The sequence below is a fragment of the Cottoperca gobio genome, unplaced genomic scaffold (genome assembly GCF_900634415.1).
Source record: "Cottoperca gobio unplaced genomic scaffold, fCotGob3.1 fCotGob3_254arrow_ctg1, whole genome shotgun sequence".
In the NCBI taxonomy this organism is placed as follows: domain Eukaryota; kingdom Metazoa; phylum Chordata; class Actinopteri; order Perciformes; family Bovichtidae; genus Cottoperca; species Cottoperca gobio.
Genome location: NW_021166876.1, coordinates 34,187 through 52,844, shown reverse-complemented (window position 1 = coordinate 52,844; position 18,658 = coordinate 34,187). Strand labels below are relative to the sequence as shown.

The 18,658-nt window shown below is 41.9% G+C and overlaps 1 long non-coding RNA gene across 1 annotated transcript; it reads right to left on the bottom strand.

Moving 5' to 3' along the window:
• Window positions 1-2,219: 2,219 nt before the first annotated feature.
• Window positions 2,220-16,157, bottom strand: LOC115005100 (uncharacterized). The gene is made up of 2 exons (XR_003831920.1): window positions 16,114-16,157; window positions 2,220-4,253 (listed from the first exon to the last, which is right to left on the bottom strand). It is a non-coding gene; the product is annotated as an uncharacterized LOC115005100 (long non-coding RNA).
• Between the last annotated feature and the right edge of the window lie 2,501 nt (window positions 16,158-18,658).

Below are 18,658 nucleotides of genomic sequence, written 5' to 3'. Positions count from 1 at the left end.
AACAAAAGAAATATAAAGAAGACAAAAGAAATATAAAGAAGACAAAAGAAATATAAAGAAACATAAAGAAGACAAAAGAAATATAAAGAAGACAAAAGAAATATAAAGACAAAAGAAACATAAAAAAGACAAAAGAAATATAAAAAAGACAAAAGAAACATAAAGAAATATGAAGAAATATGAAGTCGACAAAAGAAATATAAAGAAAACAAAAGAAATATAAAGAAGATAGAAGAAATAAAAAGAAATATAAAGACAAAAGAAATATAAAGAAGACAAAAGAAATATAAAAAAGACAGAAGAAATATAAAGAAATATAAAGAAGATAGAAGAAATAAAAAGAAATATAAAGAAGACAAAAGAAATATAAAGAAGATAGAAGAAATAAAAAGAAATATAAAGAAGACAAAAGAAATATAAAGAAACATAAAGAAGACAAAAGAAATATAAAGAAGACAAAAGAAATATAAAGACAAAAGAAACATAAAAAAGACAAAAGAAATATAAAAAAGACAAAAGAAACATAAAGAAATATGAAGAAATATGAAGTCGACAAAAGAAATATAAAGAAATAAAAAGAAATATAAAGAAGACAAAAGAAATATAAAGAAGACAAAAGAAATATAAAAAAGACAGAAGAAATATAAAGAAATATAAAGAAGATAGAAGAAATAAAAAGAAATATAAAGAAGACAAAAGAAATATAAAGAAATATAAAGAAGATAGAAGAAATAAAAAGAAATATAAAGAAGACAAAAGAAATATAAAGAAGACAAAAGAAATATAAAAAAGACAAAAGAAATATAAAGAAGATAGAAGAAATAAAAAGAAATATAAAGAAGACAGAAGAAATATAAAGAAGACAAAAGAAATATAAAGAAGACAAAAGAAATATAAAGAAGACAAAAGAAATATAAAGAAGACAAAAGAAATATAAAGAAGACAGAAGAAATATAAAGAAATATAAAGAAGACAAAAGAAATATAAAGACAGAAGAAATATAAAGAAATATAAAGAAGACAAAAGAAATATAAAGAAGACAAAAGAAATATAAAGGAGACAAAACAAATATAAAGGAGACAAAATAAATATAAAGGAGACAAAATAAATACAAAGAAGACAAAAGAAACATAAAGAAGACAAAACAAATATAAAGGAGACAAAAGAAATATAAAGGAGACAAAAGAAATATAAAGAAGACAGAATAAATATCAAGAAGACACGCTGCAGGCATCTGAAATATGTCTTTTCAATGATCATCTTAAAACCATGCTGCATCGCATTAGTGATGGTTTATCTTCTCTGCCAGGAGCCTTTAGGGATTCGCTCACATGTTGGAGGAAAGAAAGTGTAAAACTGACAAACCACCAGTACTCAACGATCTAAAGTCTCTTTTATGGTGACAGCAAGATGAAGCTGGAGGAGTTTGATCAATAATTCTGCAGAGGGTTAAAGAGTGCAAGTAGCGTTGATTTTGGTCTCTTCAAAATGATTAGCTTGAATATCTATTGTTGATTGTCCATTTAATAGCTGAATCCATAGATTCCTAATAATACCTTGGATTATTATATAGTAAAAAAAAACATAACTTTTTCATCCAAATGAAGTTAAACCTTCAGAGTAACAACACAAACAACAACTGCAGGGAGAAGAAGATGCAGAGGCAATGGGACGTAACATTTGCTAAAGTTCTTCGCTGATGACTGAACGTTCTGCATGAGCCAAACACTTGCTGCTAATACATGAAGGAAACTTAATCCAGGTTTGGATCTGCAGCTGGAGAGTTTACATGAGGAGACGGCTGCAGGAGAGGCACACATCCCTGACTGACTGACACCTGACTGACACATCCCTGACTGACTGACACATCCCTGAGTGACACATCCCTGACTGACTGACACATCCCTGAGTGACACATCCCTGACTGACTGACACATCCCTGACTGACACATCCCTGACTGACTGACACCTGACTGGCACATCCCTGATTGATTGAATTGTGTGAAATATTTGATAAATAAATGTGAAGGATTTCTGAGAGTTGATGGATAACGGAGCTCTTAGTTGAGCTGAGTGCTTCAGACAACACTATACATACACTATGTTTTATTAAAGGGTCAGTTCACCAAATCACAAAAAGAAACACTGATTTTCTTAATAGCGGCATCAAGTCATACGATGAGATGTTATGATTTCCACAAACTGGACAGCAATGCATCTTTTAAGAAACATTTTCTGTAGTTTATTCAAATAATCGGGACATTGTCGCTTAAAGTTGAGTTTTTTTAAATGCCATTATTTGATTATTTAAGCCCCAAATGTGAAATTCTATTCACCTGAATATAACCCCAACTGTGTGCACGACCAGACACCACATGGGGAAACTGAGCATGTGATACCATCACCATGTTACTGTCTTTCTTCATGTTACATCTTTGTTACCGTCTGCTGATTGCTGATCTGAACACAAACAGAATTCTTCAATCGAACAGTAATGATGAGCAAACACTAGGGAGCCGAGCTTCAGTGAACAACCGGCATTATACTGGTTTTATTATTATCTCTAAAACCACCACATGATGTTTCCAATCTGCCAACTGCAGGGGGTAAATATTACCATCGCTGGAGCTTGTGGGATTCTTTAAATCTCTGGTTTGTCAACAACATTTGTGGATAAGAGACATTTCAAAGTTGAGATATTTCCAAATATAGAATCTAAATGTGTGTCAATATGCTTGGGTGTATTTTTCATGATGATATATGTTATAATAGTATGTAAATATGTTCAGAATAATAATCTCTTCATCTTCTGGCCCGTAGCTTCCAGGTTCCAGACATACTATTCTGTGAATTCCTACAATGTCTTCCCTTTCTGTGCGTGGGCTGCGCCACACAGCGGGGGGTTGGAGAGTGTTTGGGTTTGTATGTACAGTCCCGCTGACCCTTCCAGGACCCGTGAAGGCCTGAACAAAAGCAACCAGGTGGACACATTATAACAATATAGAATAAGGCACAAAGAATAGATAAATCATCGATATTTACATGGGATATGGCGATCCACACATGCACAAACGTATAGTTCAAACAAACATCACAGTATTAAAAACGCCGAAACATAACAGCCTACTTTGCTCCTTTTCATTTCCTCGTGGTTACAGTCTGGCAGCTGATTCTGTAATTTGATTTGATACAGTAGAATCACATCAACATCCCCACCCCCGTGGCTCTCAGACACCCTTAATTCTCCAGGAGTCTCCGGGATTTGAAACCATAATGTGCGACTATGTCCATGATTATCTTGACTTGGTCTCAGCAGCAAGTTCACAGACTTCAGACTGTTTTGTTGATTAACGGACACTTTTATACAAAACAGAGGCAGCGCATTAAGATGGTGTTCACGCACCTTCACTACATACTGTGTAGGCTGCGAGAGTAACTGAGGAAAACTGCTTCCCAATTAACAATCTGCCGCACAAACCAACCAGCTCGTTATGAATTCATGACTAGATATAGAAACAAATCGTGAATTTCTGCTCAATTTAAATTACAGTTGGGATTCCAAATCGAAGCTTCAGGGACAAGCAAGGACGGTGGGAAGGAGGACAGGAGGGAGACGAGGAGAAAACCAAATGTTCCAGAACAAGTTCTACAAGCCTGGAGGGTTCTAGAACGTTGAAGGGTTCTGTGACTGTCCTGGCTCGGGCTGGGGAAGAGTTCTAGAATGCTTGAAGCAGTTCCAGAACACAGAGGATTCCTAACTGTCAGAGACTTCTAGGATGTTAGGAGTAGTTCAAGAACACAAAAGGTTCTAGAGTGTTGGGTGGCAGTTGGAGGACAAAAGCGAATCCTTAAATAACACGCTTGGGCAGCAGGTTCCAGTGTTGCGCTTCATATTGGAACCTTTAACAGAGGCCTCCTCTGTCACTGAAGCTGCCGGGAGGATGATGTCACAACATTTTTTAGAACAATTGGGGCTGTTCCAAAACAAGGGAGGGGGGGGGGGGAGTCCAGGAGGAGGTCTGCCCCAGAACATCGAGGACTGCTCTAGAACCTGGTGCTGTGGGCGAAGCTGTCTGACATGATGTTCTTGTAGAAGTTGTCGGAGCGCGTGGAGCAGTAACCTTTCACCTTGTCGATCATCTGGCTGACGGGGAGGATGGAGGACGAGGAGGAAGAGGAGTTGGGCTCCACCTCTGAGGAGGAAGAGCACGAGGAGACGCACTTGGGGCCGGTCTGGTTGGAGTAACATTTATCTGCATCGAGGGAGCAAAAAGAAAGAGACAGGGACACGCTCCTGATTATTACTCGATCGTGCAGTAATCGTTAAATGTTAAGACAGAAGGGTGAGAATCGTTCAGGCCGTCCCTCACAGTGGGTGGTGGAGACACTATTACAGATTTCATTAAGGTGGTTTGTTTTAAGACCCACTTTAAACATTAACATAGAGGAGAGGAATTAAAAGCATTTCACAGCAAGAAAAACAAGGTTTGAATTACAGTTGCATATGAAGTGCAGTTTAAATGAACTTCACGAGAGCAAAGCAAGGAGAGGAATGTGAGTGAGGGAGAAATGTCCAAGACAAACTGTTATTCTTTATTCATCATATATGTACATTGGTAGATATGTGGAATAATATCTGGATCCACCCAAACAGAACAATGATTGTAAGACATTCACCATGTCCTCCAGCCCAAAGCAACCGTTTTAAAATGTGTTATTTGTAAAAACATCAAAAAAGGTAATCAAACCTGAATTAGACATTTGTCTTTAACAATCATGAAACCTTGTGTTCCCAAAATGTCGTACTTTGTTCTCGGCGAGTGAACCAGCTCCAGCTGCGGAGGAAGTCTCGGGGTTCTTGATGTTAAGGCTCAGAAACGGCCGCAGGTTCTGCTGGACCAGGTTTCAATGAACACCTGAGTTTGATGAGGAACAATTGCTTCCTCGTGTTACTCGATGCATTCTGTGGGGAGAACGGGCTTAATGAGCCCAAAGCAGTTTCGCTGACCATCTTTGATTCTATTTCCTTCTTCATGTCACAGGAGTCGGTCTCGGACTTCAAGCAGTATAATTGGCTCTCTGGTCGTGGTCTGGTGTTCTTTTACTCTTCTCTCTTCCAGATAGTGTTGTTTGGTTTGGCGTTCTTCCCTCTGAGGGCTTTGTGATTTCAAAGTGCTTCAGAGCCAACAAATAAAACGAGCAGGCCGAGTGAAGCCGTGCCGGATCATGCCGCGGCTCCACAACAGCAGCCTCATTCATAAAAACATACTTTGATTTCATTTTCCACTTGATCCCGAGATCACTTTTCAAAAAGTGTGCGTACATGATCTAGAAAGACAAGTATAAAAAGCGGTATGTTTTTATATTATTATGCTGCAATGTTATTTGGATTTTGAATGACCTCCACTAACTTCAGGGGTTTAGCTGGAGAGATGCGTTGGTTGAACTTCAGAGAACAGGATAGAAGCAGGAAAGATGGGTGGTGCTCAATCAACATACAGAAAGGTACAAAGCTTTATGCACCACCACATTGTTCTGTTGGGCCTGCCAATGAAATATGAAGAAGCTGAACAGATCTGTTTCAAAACAGGGTTTCTAAAGCTGGGAGGCAGGTCGCTTCTGGGCAAGAATTCTATAATAACCCGAGGGTAGTTTTCTTAGATAACTACCCCTCGATGCCTGTAAAGACTTTATAGATAACTTACTGTGAATCGAGGCTTTAGCTCGCTACGATATCGGCGAAGGAGAGAAAATGTTGCTAATAGTTTAGCCTTCTGCTAACAGCAGGGACGAGCACACCTGGATGCTGATCCACTGCTGAGCTCTCCACTAGACGTTGGGGTTTAAGGCCTTGCTTAAGGGCCCCCCAGTGGTGGTAATGAGGGGGGCAACCACCGCTTTTCGACCCAGATTCCAATTCCTATTCTCAAATTCTGCCAGTCGGGGAGATTTACCAGCTGCATTATAGCCTATAGCAACGTGATGCCACAAGCAGGTGCAGACGTTTTATCTCAGACAGATTTCATTCCTAATGAGGCCAAAAACAAACTCCTAACCAAACTTTATAATAATATAATATACTATAAATCCCTATTTCTGAAACATATTCTGCATCCAATTTGAAGCCGATCAAATGATTGTATGACATCATAAACAACCAGATGGTGCAGCAGATGACTTATGTGGCAAACAGTGTGTGGTTATACCATAAACTGACAATACTCCTCATTCACTTCAATGAGACCGCTTCTTTCACCAGCTACCTGCCAGCAGTTTATTGTGAAGTTATATAAGTGACAGATAAATACTAGAGTCAGAGAACACCCGGACAAATTACACGATGTTTTACACAAAGACGGGACAAATAATGAAGAATTTACAAAGTCACAAAACTCTGGCACCTTCTCCGCAGGTGATGGTGAGTGTATTGCTGTTACTTGACACTGAATCACATTAATATTGTATTATTCATACAAATACAAACAGTTTACATTATTAAATATAGTCCCTTTTGTTTGGAACAATTGTCTAAACATTACTAATAAAAGAATGAAAGGTAATGTTTGCAGTAATCATGCGATGCAGAAAAGGTAATTTAATATAGGCAGCCGAACAGAAACATCTGGAAGACATCCATCCAATCATGGAAAGTGTCCTTACATGTGCTGCAGCTGTGAATAATATTAATAATAATATTTATTATTATTATTATTATTATTATTATTATTATTATTATTATTATTATTATTATTATTATTATTATTATTATTATAATCACTTTAATCAAAAACAGGGTTTCAAATTGCTTCACAAACTCAAACAATGCTGAATAACAAACAATGAAGTCAATAAAAAGAGGTTGAATTTCAACAGGACAACTGTTTTACAGAACTGAGCTCAGGTTTAACATTAATAATATTATTTACTTGTTGAATATGTCATCCTAGATTTATGGTGAAATCATTTTGGCGATATTATTTGGACTGACAGCAGCAGCTGAGTTCTGCAGCTTCAATCAAGCAAAGCGTAGAGAATGTGGGCCAAATCAAGCACAAGCTGCCTGTGTGCGGCGCCTCTGGGACCCTCATGAAGTGTGACTTTGTAAAGCATCAGCATCCACCAAAGTCTTGAGTGGCAGGAACAAGGAGCTCAATTCTGTGTCTCTCCTGCTATCGCTGCAGAATTAAACAAACAAGGAATGAAGTTGTTGTGTTGCTCGTCGTGTAGCCGTGTGTCTGTGCAACGTGAAGCTACGCCTCAACAAATAGTAGTCTGCTGCCGCGGGACGCAGCTGATGAAGTGTTCAGACCGCACTGAGTTTGCTCCTCGCTCCACACAGCTGGCCCTGAACACTGAGTCTGACTTTTGAAAGATGTTTCTGTTCATGTACCCCCCCTGAAACACAGATCGCCATGTTCCCCTCAATTACACTCCAAAGTGCACTTTAGGACAGAGATGGAATCTGAGAGGGGAGTTAGTGCTGGAGGTCTGGAAACATCAGGTCAACTTCTGCTCATGAACTATTTTGAGGTGGAGGAATTCTGACCTCAAACATCTGGAAGCGATACGAAGAGAGACGGACGCTGAGCACAGACCTCAGGTGGAGGACAAAGAATCCTGCATTCAGTGCATGAGATATGATGTGATCTAAATCAGTCTGTGACACGGACTTATTCAGATCAGTGTGTCAGTGTGTTGTGTGAGGTTACACTGTAGAGTCACCACGCGGTACGGCTGCTGGCACCCAACAAGTGGGGAGTTGATTGGACCAACGGTTCTTGAGATGTGACGGACAGACACAGCAACATGCACACACAGAGATTCCTTCCTTCATGATGCTGCTACAGCGCCACCCATTGGCCAAATGGCACCAAATGTGTCTTACTCAGACATCATATCTCCACATGTCCACTAAATGTGGTCCCAATGGAACAAAGTGTTCAGGAGATATGCCACGTTCTGACCTGCAGACAGACAGACAGTCAGACAGACAGACAGAGATACAGACAGACAGCCAGACAGACAGACACTCAGACAGACAGACAGACAGACAGGCAGACAGACAGACAGGCAGGCAGACAGACAGACAGACAGTCAGACAGTAAGACAGACAGAGATACAGACAGATAGGCAGACAGACGGAGATACAGACAGACAGTCAGACAGACAGACAGACAGGCAGACAGACAGACAGGCAGACAGTAAGTCATACAGACAGTCAGACAGACAGACAGTAAGTCATACAGACAGTCAGACAGACAGACAGTCAGACAGACAGAGATACAGACAGACATGCAAACAGACAGACAGTCAGACAGTAAGACAGACAGACAGACAGAGATACAGACAGACAGGCAGACAGACGGAGATACAGACAGACAGTAAGACAGACAGACAGGCAGACAGACGGAGATACAGACAGACAGTAAGACAGACAGACAGTCAGACAGACAGACAGTAAGACAGACAGACAGTCAGACAGACAGACAGGCAGACAGACGGAGATACAGACAGTCAGACAGACAGACATAGATACAGACAGACAGGCAGACAGACAGGCAGACAGAGATACAGACAGTCAGACAGACAGACAGGCAGACAGACAGTCAGACAGTAAGTCAGACAGGCAGACAGACAGTAAGACAGACAGACAGACAGACACTCAGACAGTAAGACAGACAGACAGACAAACAGTAAGACAGACAGACAGACAGACAGTCAGACAGACAGACAGACAGGCAGAGAGACGGAGATACAGACAGACAGTAAGACAGACAGACAGGCAGACAGACAGACAGTCAGACAGTAAGACAGACAGACAGGCAGACAGACAGGCAGACAGACAGGCAGACAGACGGAGATACAGACAGACAGGCAGACAGACAGGCAGACAGACGGAGATACAGACAGACAGGCAGACAGACAGTCAGACTCCTTTTAGATGATTTAATTCTACTTCCTGCTGCTGACCTGTGACAGATATTTCTGTTCATGTTTTGTACTTGAAGTATTTCCCGTTGAGAATGATGATACAGAGAAACCTAAAGAGGCGTCGCTCGCACTGACAAACCCTCAGAGAATAACCCCGACACACTTCACAGCTTCCTTCAGCTGGTTGGGTGTTCTGCACCGCAGCGTTATGTCACACGCTGACAGTGCTGCTCCTGCCCACAACATGCTGCTGCCTGTCTGCTCGATGTTTAAAACGTTCTCATAACAAACCAACAGTGATGCAGAAAACAACTCATAAATCTAAACAGACATTTATAACATTATTAAATGTGACCGACTGGATGGAAGTGAAAGCAAAGCTAATGAGGACGCTTCACAGTGATTGGCTGGGATCCTAGAAAAAGGATCTTTCCCCACGTTGACGTTGGTTTTGTGTCTCAAGCGTCCTGCGGTCCAGATGACCAAAGCAGCAAATACAAAGGTTTCATGGCTTTCATTGGATCAAAAGCTGCAGAGAACAAGAAAGATTTTGTGGAAAGACTTCCAGTTGTGCTGCTGGACGTCAGAGAATAACGCTGAGCTCTTCTCTGGTATAAGTTTAAAGCAGAGTTTAAAGGTGCAGATGTTCGAGGCCTCAGTGATGATCCTTCGTTAGGAGAGAGAGCAGCACGAGGTTGTACCGCATCAACATTTACATTTTAGCTGTATATGCATTTACTCGTGCGGGAATGTTTGTTAAATATCTCCCTAAACGTGACTTATTAAATATGGCATAAGTAAGAAAAGCTGCTGAACTCTGGATCATTTTGCAAATGTTAAGCCATGACTTGCTTGTGTCTCCACATCGTCCGTTCATCCAGAGGATCAACTTGGATCAACTTCAGCATCTTGGCAGCAGCGGCAAGAAAAGAGAATTTATATGCTTTTAGTTTTACACAATAACGAGCCAAGAAGAAAATAACATCCGGAGCAGAAGAAGATTCATAACTTTTAATGTTGAAATATGTGTTCACTCCATCCATCCATCCATCGTCTACCGCTTATCCGGGATCGGGTCGCGGGGGCAGCAGCTCCAGTAAGGAACCCCAATCTTCCCTTCTCCGGGCCACATCCTCCAGCTCCGACTGGGGGATCCTGAGGTGTTCTCAGGCCAGTGAGGAGATATAATCTCTCCACCGAGTCCTGGGTCTTCCCCGGGGTCTCCTCCCAGCTGGACGTGCCTGGAACACCTCCCTAGGGAGGCGCCCAGGTGGCATCCTTACTAGATGCCCGAACCACCTCAACTGGCTCCTTTCAACGTAAAGGAGCAGCGGCTCTACTCCGAGTCTCTCACGGATGGCTGAGCTTCTCACCCTATCTCTAAGGGAGACGCCAGCCACCCGTCTGAGAAAACCCATTTCGGCCGCTTGTACCCGTGATCTCGTTCTTTCGGTCATGACCCAGCCTTCATGACCATAGGTGAGGGTAGGAACGAAGATCGACCGGTAGATTGAGAGCTTTGCCTTCTGGCTCAGCTCTCTTTTCGTCACAACGGTGTGGTAAAGTGACTGTAATACCGCCCCCGCTGCTCCGATTCTCCGGCCAATCTCTCGCTCCATTGTCCCCTCACTCGCAAACAAGACCCCGAGGTACTTGAACTCCTTCACTTGGGGTAATGGCTCATTCCCTACCCGGAGTAGGCAATCCACCGGTTTCCTGCTGAGAGCCATGGCCTCAGATTTGGAGGTGCTGATCCTCATCCCAACCGCTTCACACTCGGCTGCGAACCGATCCAGTGACTGTTGAAGGTCACAGACCGATGATGCCATAAGGACCACATCATCTGCAAAGAGCAGCGATGAGATCCTCAGGTCACCGAACTGCAACCCCTCTCCTCCACGACTACGCCTCGATATCCTATCCATGAAAATCACGAACAGGATTGGTGATAAAGCGCAGCCCTGGCGGAGGCCAACATTCACTGGAAACGAGTCCGACTTACTGCCGAGTATCCGGACACAACTCTCGCTTTGGGCGTACAGGGATTGGATGGCCCTCAAAAGTGACCCCCTCACCCCATACTCCTGCAGCACCTCCCACAGTATCACCCGGGGGACCCGGTCATACGCCTTCTCCAGATCCACAAAACACATGTAGACCGGATGGGCGTACTCCCAGGCCCCCTCCAGGATCCTTGCGAGAGTGAAGAGTTGGTCCGTTGTTCCACGACCAGGACGGAATCCGCATTGTTCCTCTTCAATCAGAGGTTCGACTACCAGCCGAACCCTCCTTTCCAGTACCTTGGAGTAGACTTTACCAGGGAGGCTGAGAAGTGTGATACCCCTATAGTTGGCACACACTCTCTGGTCCCCCTTTTTAAATAGGGGAACCACCACCCCAGTCTGCCAACCCCTAGGCACTGTCCCAGACTTCCACGCAATGTTGACGAGGCGTGTCAACCAAGACAGCCCCTCAACACCCAAAGCCTTCAGCATTTCTGGACGGATCTCATCAACCCCTGCGGCTTTGCCACTGTGGAGTTGTTTGACTACCTCAGTGACTTCCATCAGGGAAATTGACGATGATCCCCCATCAGCTTCCAGCTCTGCCTCAACCATAGAGGGCGTGTTAGTCGGATTCAGGAGTTCCTCAAAGTGCTCCTTCCAGCGGCCGATAACCTTCTCAGTTGAAGTCAGCAGGGTCCCACCCTTGCTGTACACAGCTTGGATGGTTCCTCGCTTCCCCCTCCTGAGGTGCCGGATGGTTTTCCAGAACCACCTTGGTGCCGACCGAAAGTCCTTCTCCATAGCTTCTCCGAACTTCTCCCACACCCGCTGCTTTGCCTCTGACACGGCAGAAGCTGCCGCCCTTCTAGTCCTTCGATACCCTGCAACTGTTTCCGGAGTCCTACCGGATAACATAACCCGGAAGGACTCCTTCTTCAGTCGGACGGCTTCCCTGACCACCGGGGTCCACCACGGTGTTCGAGGGTTACCGCCCCTTGAGGCACCTAAGACCTTGAGACCACAGCTCATCACCGCAGCTTCAGCAATAGAGGTTTTGAACATCGCCCACTCAGGTTCAATGCCCCCAACCTCCACAGGGATGGCTAAAAAGCTCCGCCGGAGGTGTGAGTTAAAGATCCCCAGGACAGGGGCTTCCTCCAGACGTTCCCACTTCACCCGCACTACCCGTTTGGGTTTACCAGGTCTATCCAGAGTCTTCCCCCACCCCTTGATCCAACTCACCACCAGATGGTGATCAGTCAACAGCTCCGCCCCTCTCTTCACCCGAGTGTCCAAAACATGCGGCCTCAGATCAGATGATACGATTACGAAATCGATCATTGACCTTTGGCCTAGGGTGCTCTGGTACCACGTGCACTTATGAGCATCCTTATGTTCGAACATGGTGTTTGTTATGGCCATTCCATGACTAGCACAGAAGTCCAACAACAAACGACCGTTCGGGTTTAGATCAGGGAGGCCCTTCCTCCCAATCACGCCTCTCCAGGTGTCTCCATCGTTTCCCACGTGTGCGTTGAAGTCTCCCAGCAAGACTACGGAGTCCCCTACTGGAGCCCCCTGCAGGGCCGAATACTCAGAACTGCGGTTTGGGGCATAGGCACAAACAACAGTCAGAGTTTTCCCCCCCATAACCCGAAGGCGTAGGGAGGCGACCCTCTCGTCCACCGGGATAAACTCCAACGTAGCGGCGCTCAGCCGGGGGCTAGTGAGTATCCCCACCCCGGCCCGGGTCTGGTCCGTCGAGGTCCCTGACCATCACTGCCACCCGTGTGACAGCGCACCCGACCCCAGCGGTTTTTCCCATGAGTGGTGGGCCCACAGGATGGATGGATGGGAGGCACCACGTAGCTTCTTCGGGCTGTGCCCGACCGGGCTCCGTGGCAAACCCGGCCACCAGGCGCTCGCTGTCGGGCCCTCCCTCTGGGCCTGGCTCCAGACGGGGGCCCCGGGCTTCCTCCGGGCAGGGTCTCTCCTTTCCTTTCCCTTTCTTTCATGAAGTCGTTTTTGAACTAGTGTTTTGAAACTATTGTTACGAACAAAGTGTTTTTGTTTTATAAAATGCAGTTTATTAATGTTCTTGTCTTGTCCCATGTTATAAAATGTGTTATTACTCGTTAACTATTACTCATTGAAAAAGTAATCCTATTACTTTACAAATGACTAAATTAGACCATTAATTAGCTGATTGCAGATAAACTGTAAAATGTCCTGATCAGCTTCGTCACAGTTCTTTGGAAAATACAAATTCTTCAAACACACCAGACTCCATTAACAAAATCAGCGATTTTAACTCACCTAACACATGAGTTGCTGGTCGACCGCTGCATCAGTCAGTTCGTTAGTTTGTGTTATTGTGAGACTTTGATGTTTGAAAGGGTTTGTTTGGATTCATCAAAGTCTCACAACAACACAAACTAACGAACTGACTGATGCAGCGGTCGACCAGCAACTCATGTGTTCTGTGAGGTAAAATCGATATTTTTGTTAATGGAGTCTGGTGTGTTTGAAGAGAGCGTAGATAAAGACTTCAGCTCCCCGTCAGAAAGGTAAAGCGGTGAAAATATTCTAAATATAGCGAACATTTGAACTGATATTGATCTTTTTAGGAGTCTAAACCACCGACCACACTTGAAAACATTCAAACTAACCTTTAGAGAAGGTTAGAAAGATGGTGAGTACTGTGTACTGCGTCCCTGTCCTTTTCTATTATTAATTATAGAAGGCTTTGAACGCACTGTTACAGATCTGCAAAAGCCATTCTGTCCTAAATGTTTCCTAATGTGCATCTGAGCTTTAAAGTGTTGGAATCTGTGGACACGATGACCTGCAGCTCAGTCGCAGCTGATGCACATGTGACAGGTTGATTTAACATGTGAGCAATAACAGACGATCATCCAGAGTCTGTGTTTTGTTGATAAGAAATGCTCTCCTGGTATAAAAGAGTTCAAAGAAGAGTTCAACGTTTTAAAGGCTAAACTGGGCAATGGTGCAGTTTTAAGCTTAGACGAGGAGTCGGAGTTTACACGCAGGGTGGTGGTTTTTATCTATGTTTTTAATATCCAATGGCAGGATCAGAACAAGTCTTCTCTGTGTAGCCTGCAGAGCTTCACCTGTGTGCCACAGAACTTCATCTGTTGTCCAAAAAAACCTAATACTTAATAAAACTATTATTCACATGAATCTCCACAGTGGGCACCACATGACCGCAGCACAGAGCTCCAAAGGGAAATTAATTTGTGGACTCTTTTTTGGAAGGAGATCAACACAATAAAGCTCCGCGGCAACGCAAAGTAAACCCAGAAGGACCTCGCCTCGACTTAAAAACTAGAACGTCTAGTAAAGATAAAAAGAAGAAATAACAAAGTCCTGAAAAGATGCGTTCATTTGACAACATAGTGAAAATAAACAAGAAGGAGTTTCAAGAAATGTCCCACACACACACACACACACACACGTCCTTAAACTACAATGTTTCTCACCCGTCTCAAGAACTTCTGCTGCGTTTAAGTGAAACCTACGTTGGAAGTTTATTTTGAAAAGACTTCCTGAAACGAGCTTGGAAGTTAAAATGTGTCGACCTCTTAAAGAATTGCAATGTTTAATTATATATATATTTAATTATTCTACCTGCTTGGTATCCGCTGCATGTCACATTTAAATGCAACTATCATTATTATTATTATTATCATCATTATTATTATTATTATTATCATTATTATTATTATTACTATTATTACTATTATTATTATTATTATTATTATTATTATTATTATCATTATCATTATTATCATTATTACTATTATTATTACTATTATTATCATTATTATTATTATCATCATTATTATGATTATTATTACTATTATTATTATTATCATTAATTATTATTATTAATCATTAATTATTATCAGCATTATTATTAGTAATTACTATTATTATTATTATCATTATTATTATTATTAAGCATTATTATTATTATTATTATTATCATTAGTAAGTATTATTATTATTATCATCATTATTATTATTACTATTATTATTATTAATCATTATTATTATCATTATTATTATAGTATTATTACTATTATTTTATTATCACATCATTATGAAGTATATTATCATATCATTATTATTATCATTATTATTATTATTACTATTATTAGTATTACTTTTATTATTATTATCATTATTATTATCATAAGTTATTATCATTATTAGTATTATTACTTTTATTATCATTATTATTATTATCATTATTAGTATCATTATTATTACTATTATTAGTATTATCATTATTATCAAGTATTATTATCATGATTATTATTACTATTATTATTATTATTATTATTATTATTATTATTATCATTATTATTATCATTATTATCATTATCATTATCATCATTATTATTGTTATTATTATTATTGTTATTATTCAAAGGAAAAAGACAAGACGTGTGATGCAATAAAATAAAAACTTGAAATCAAGAGGAAATAAAAAATACAAATAAAATAAATAAATAAATAAAACCTTTAGAAAATATATAGAAAATATGTTTTTGCCCTTAAATGTGTTTCTGATAATGAATGAATGAATCAGTCACATATTAGGATCATATGTGGAATAAATGTTTTTAACATTTATGTTGCTGTAAGTTGCAGAGCAGACGTTAAATGTTAAAAACATTTATGTTGCAGACGTTAAATCTCAGGTTTGGACTCCGCACATAGAAAGCTCAGTTTGTGACCCGGAGGTGAGCAGCTGTTACTCTCAGGTTAAGAACAAACAGGTGTTAGGGTGCAGTCCGTCACGGCGTGCTTGTTTTGCACCCGGGGGCACTCTGCGTGGGGGGAGTTGTACGTTTTTAGTCACATGTCAATGGGTGCAAATGGAGCTCCTCCCACTCAGGGTGTCTCTGGGAACAAGATGATGACATCACAGTGACCAGCCAATCACAACACACAGTGGCTGCTTTCCCAAAATGTCTGCCAGCAAAGTCCTCGAGTTTGTTTCGTCTTATTGTCGAATTCAAATGAAAGATAAACGCTGAATTTGATCGTCCGGATCCACTTTGACTACATCACATTTTGGGAAAACACAGAGCGGGTCACATGATGCTGGAAGCAAAAAAGTCAATCAGCCAATCGGCGTGAGCTTTACCTCCGTCGGTCCTCCGCGCTTGCTATTGGTTGGAAGAGCTTTCTACACACCAAACACAGAAGTAGATACATGAACATCCACAGAGAAGATATTACATTGTACCCCTGAGCAAGGTTGTTGTTACTACGGCCGGGCTGCGTCACATCTCAGAAAATGTCCCAAGAGATTTGCAAACAGGCTTCTTAACTCGCCTGGAAACATATCGTCCCACAGCTGACTTCCTGTTTACATCTCGCAAAGCATTTTCGCTATCGTCGCACGGGATCCTTTCAATAAAGTTAATTCAACGTGAAGTGCACTTTGACCCTCGCTGACGTGTTTCTTACAGACACACAAAGTGTTGCACAGAACATGTTTGAGTCTGCATGCAAACGTGATTATTGCACATCTGATGTTTTTTATTCACTTGTACGGGATATTTATGATAGACAAATAAAGAGGGGGATGTAAGGACTCGGGAACAAGAAGTATTATCAACGCAGTGCAAATAAACGTCAAACAATGTGCAGAAACTAAACTCCAAATCTTCTTTAGCTGATGCAGGAAGGACTTTTGAGTCTTGAGTGGTTGTAGGGGTCTCCTTGTGCGTAACGTTTGGTCGTGTAGCTTGAGCTGAGAGAGTCGAATATCCCAACATGTGTGTCGTGTTTTTCAATCCTGGTGCACGTGTTCCACGTGTTTGTGCTGTGTGTGTATGCTTGGCCGTGGGTTTGAGTCCGGTTGTCTGCGCAGGTTTCGTGATGTGAACCACTGGCCTGGGCGGAGTCAGGGTGGAAGCTGGCCGTCTGGCTCCAGTTGGCCTCTTCCTCCCCTGCCAGATCAAAGGGGTGGAGATGTACCCCAGGGAGGTCTTGGAGCTGCGATGGCCTCTGGGCCTGGGGAGGTAAAGTTGGAGGTCTAGGGCGAGGGGGTTCAGGTGGGGGACCAGGGGCTGGGGCTAAGAGTCTGGGTTTGGTCGCTTCATCCGGGAGACTAGGGGCTTGGGTTGGAGGACTGGATACAATCGACCTACGATGAGAGGCCCGAGGAGATGGAGGTCTGGCTTTGTGAGAAATAGAGGCTCTAGCAGTAGTTACTCCAAAAACATGCCGGCATCGTCTGTTGTGAGCAGATGGACTGGCAGCCAGAGGCTTGAACTGGGACGCCAGAAGTTCAGGCTGCTGAGGAGTAACTGCAGCAGCAGGGGAAGCACTGGATTTGGCTGGAGATCTAACAGTAGACTCGTTCGCTGTCACCAGGACACGGCACATCAAACCAGACGCCATTATAGTGAAAAAGCAGGTTACAGAAAATAAATAAAAATAAGAAAAAGTGATTTCAAGGAAAGTAAACATTGACTGGCCATTGATCATAGTTACAACTAGTTGATTCATTGAATCAACAGAAAATAAATCAACAATTTTTGTATTAAGAATCAAAACAAACATTCACAGATTTACTGCCTTTCTCTCACATTTTAACATTTTATAAATATATAATGACAATAGTATAATAATCAATATAATTTGTTACAGCCCCAGTTAGGCTAAGCTAAATGTTATCGTTATAAACACTAATAACTGCTTTAATTGTCTTTGAAAATAAGCAATTTGTTAAGGGACATCTTACATCATGACTAGTGTTTAATGTTCAAACCATCAGGTCCATCAGTACCCAAAATATTTAAACCAGGTTGGGAAATTAAATGAATTTCCTTTGGTTCTAAATAACTCTGATTTATTGCTATTTGGCTGTAAGGACAGTTTTTCCACGACTAAAGGCTGCAGGCTTCTACAGTTATATACTTACACAGCTTGTCACTGACAATAGAATTTAGTCACCTGGACCCCCTAAACATTAACTGGTACAGATTAAAATCCTATAAGGTTTTTGTACTTGCCTGCACTGCATGCAGTCAATGCAGCCATTAAGTGTTTTCTATGTAAAGCTAGTCGGTCTCAGCTGTGACTACACTCCAGTACTGTTCCTCTTACCATGCGTTGTGGGGTTAGTAGCTGGGTGGTTAGTGGTAGCAGATGAAGCAGTTGGTGTGCTGCTGGTTGTCTGTAGGGCTACAGGGAAAGTCAACAATCACAGGATATCCTTCAGGTTAATAGACATACAGTATGTTGTAGGTACAATATGCATCAATCTGTAAACAGTTCGTCATATAAAAGATTGTGGGGACAACAACCTAAAAACACATCTATATCGTGGGGACATCAACTTGAATACAGCCACATAGTGGAGAAAACAACCTAAAAAGACAACTTTATTGCGGAGTGAACAACAACCTTTGAACACACCATCTTGTGGGGGCCATCTTTGCAGTTGTAGAGTTCAATCATAGACAGTTTTTCATCCACAACTGATTAAAACTGCATGCAGTCATTGCAGCATTAATTGTTTTCTATGTAAAGCTAGTACGTCTTAGCTGTGGCTGCACTCCAGTATTGTTCCTCTTACCATGCGTTGTGGAGTTAGTTTCTGGGTGGTTAGTGGTGGCAGATGAAGCAGTTGGCGTGCTGCTGGTTGTCTGTAGCACTACGGGAAAGTCAACATTTAC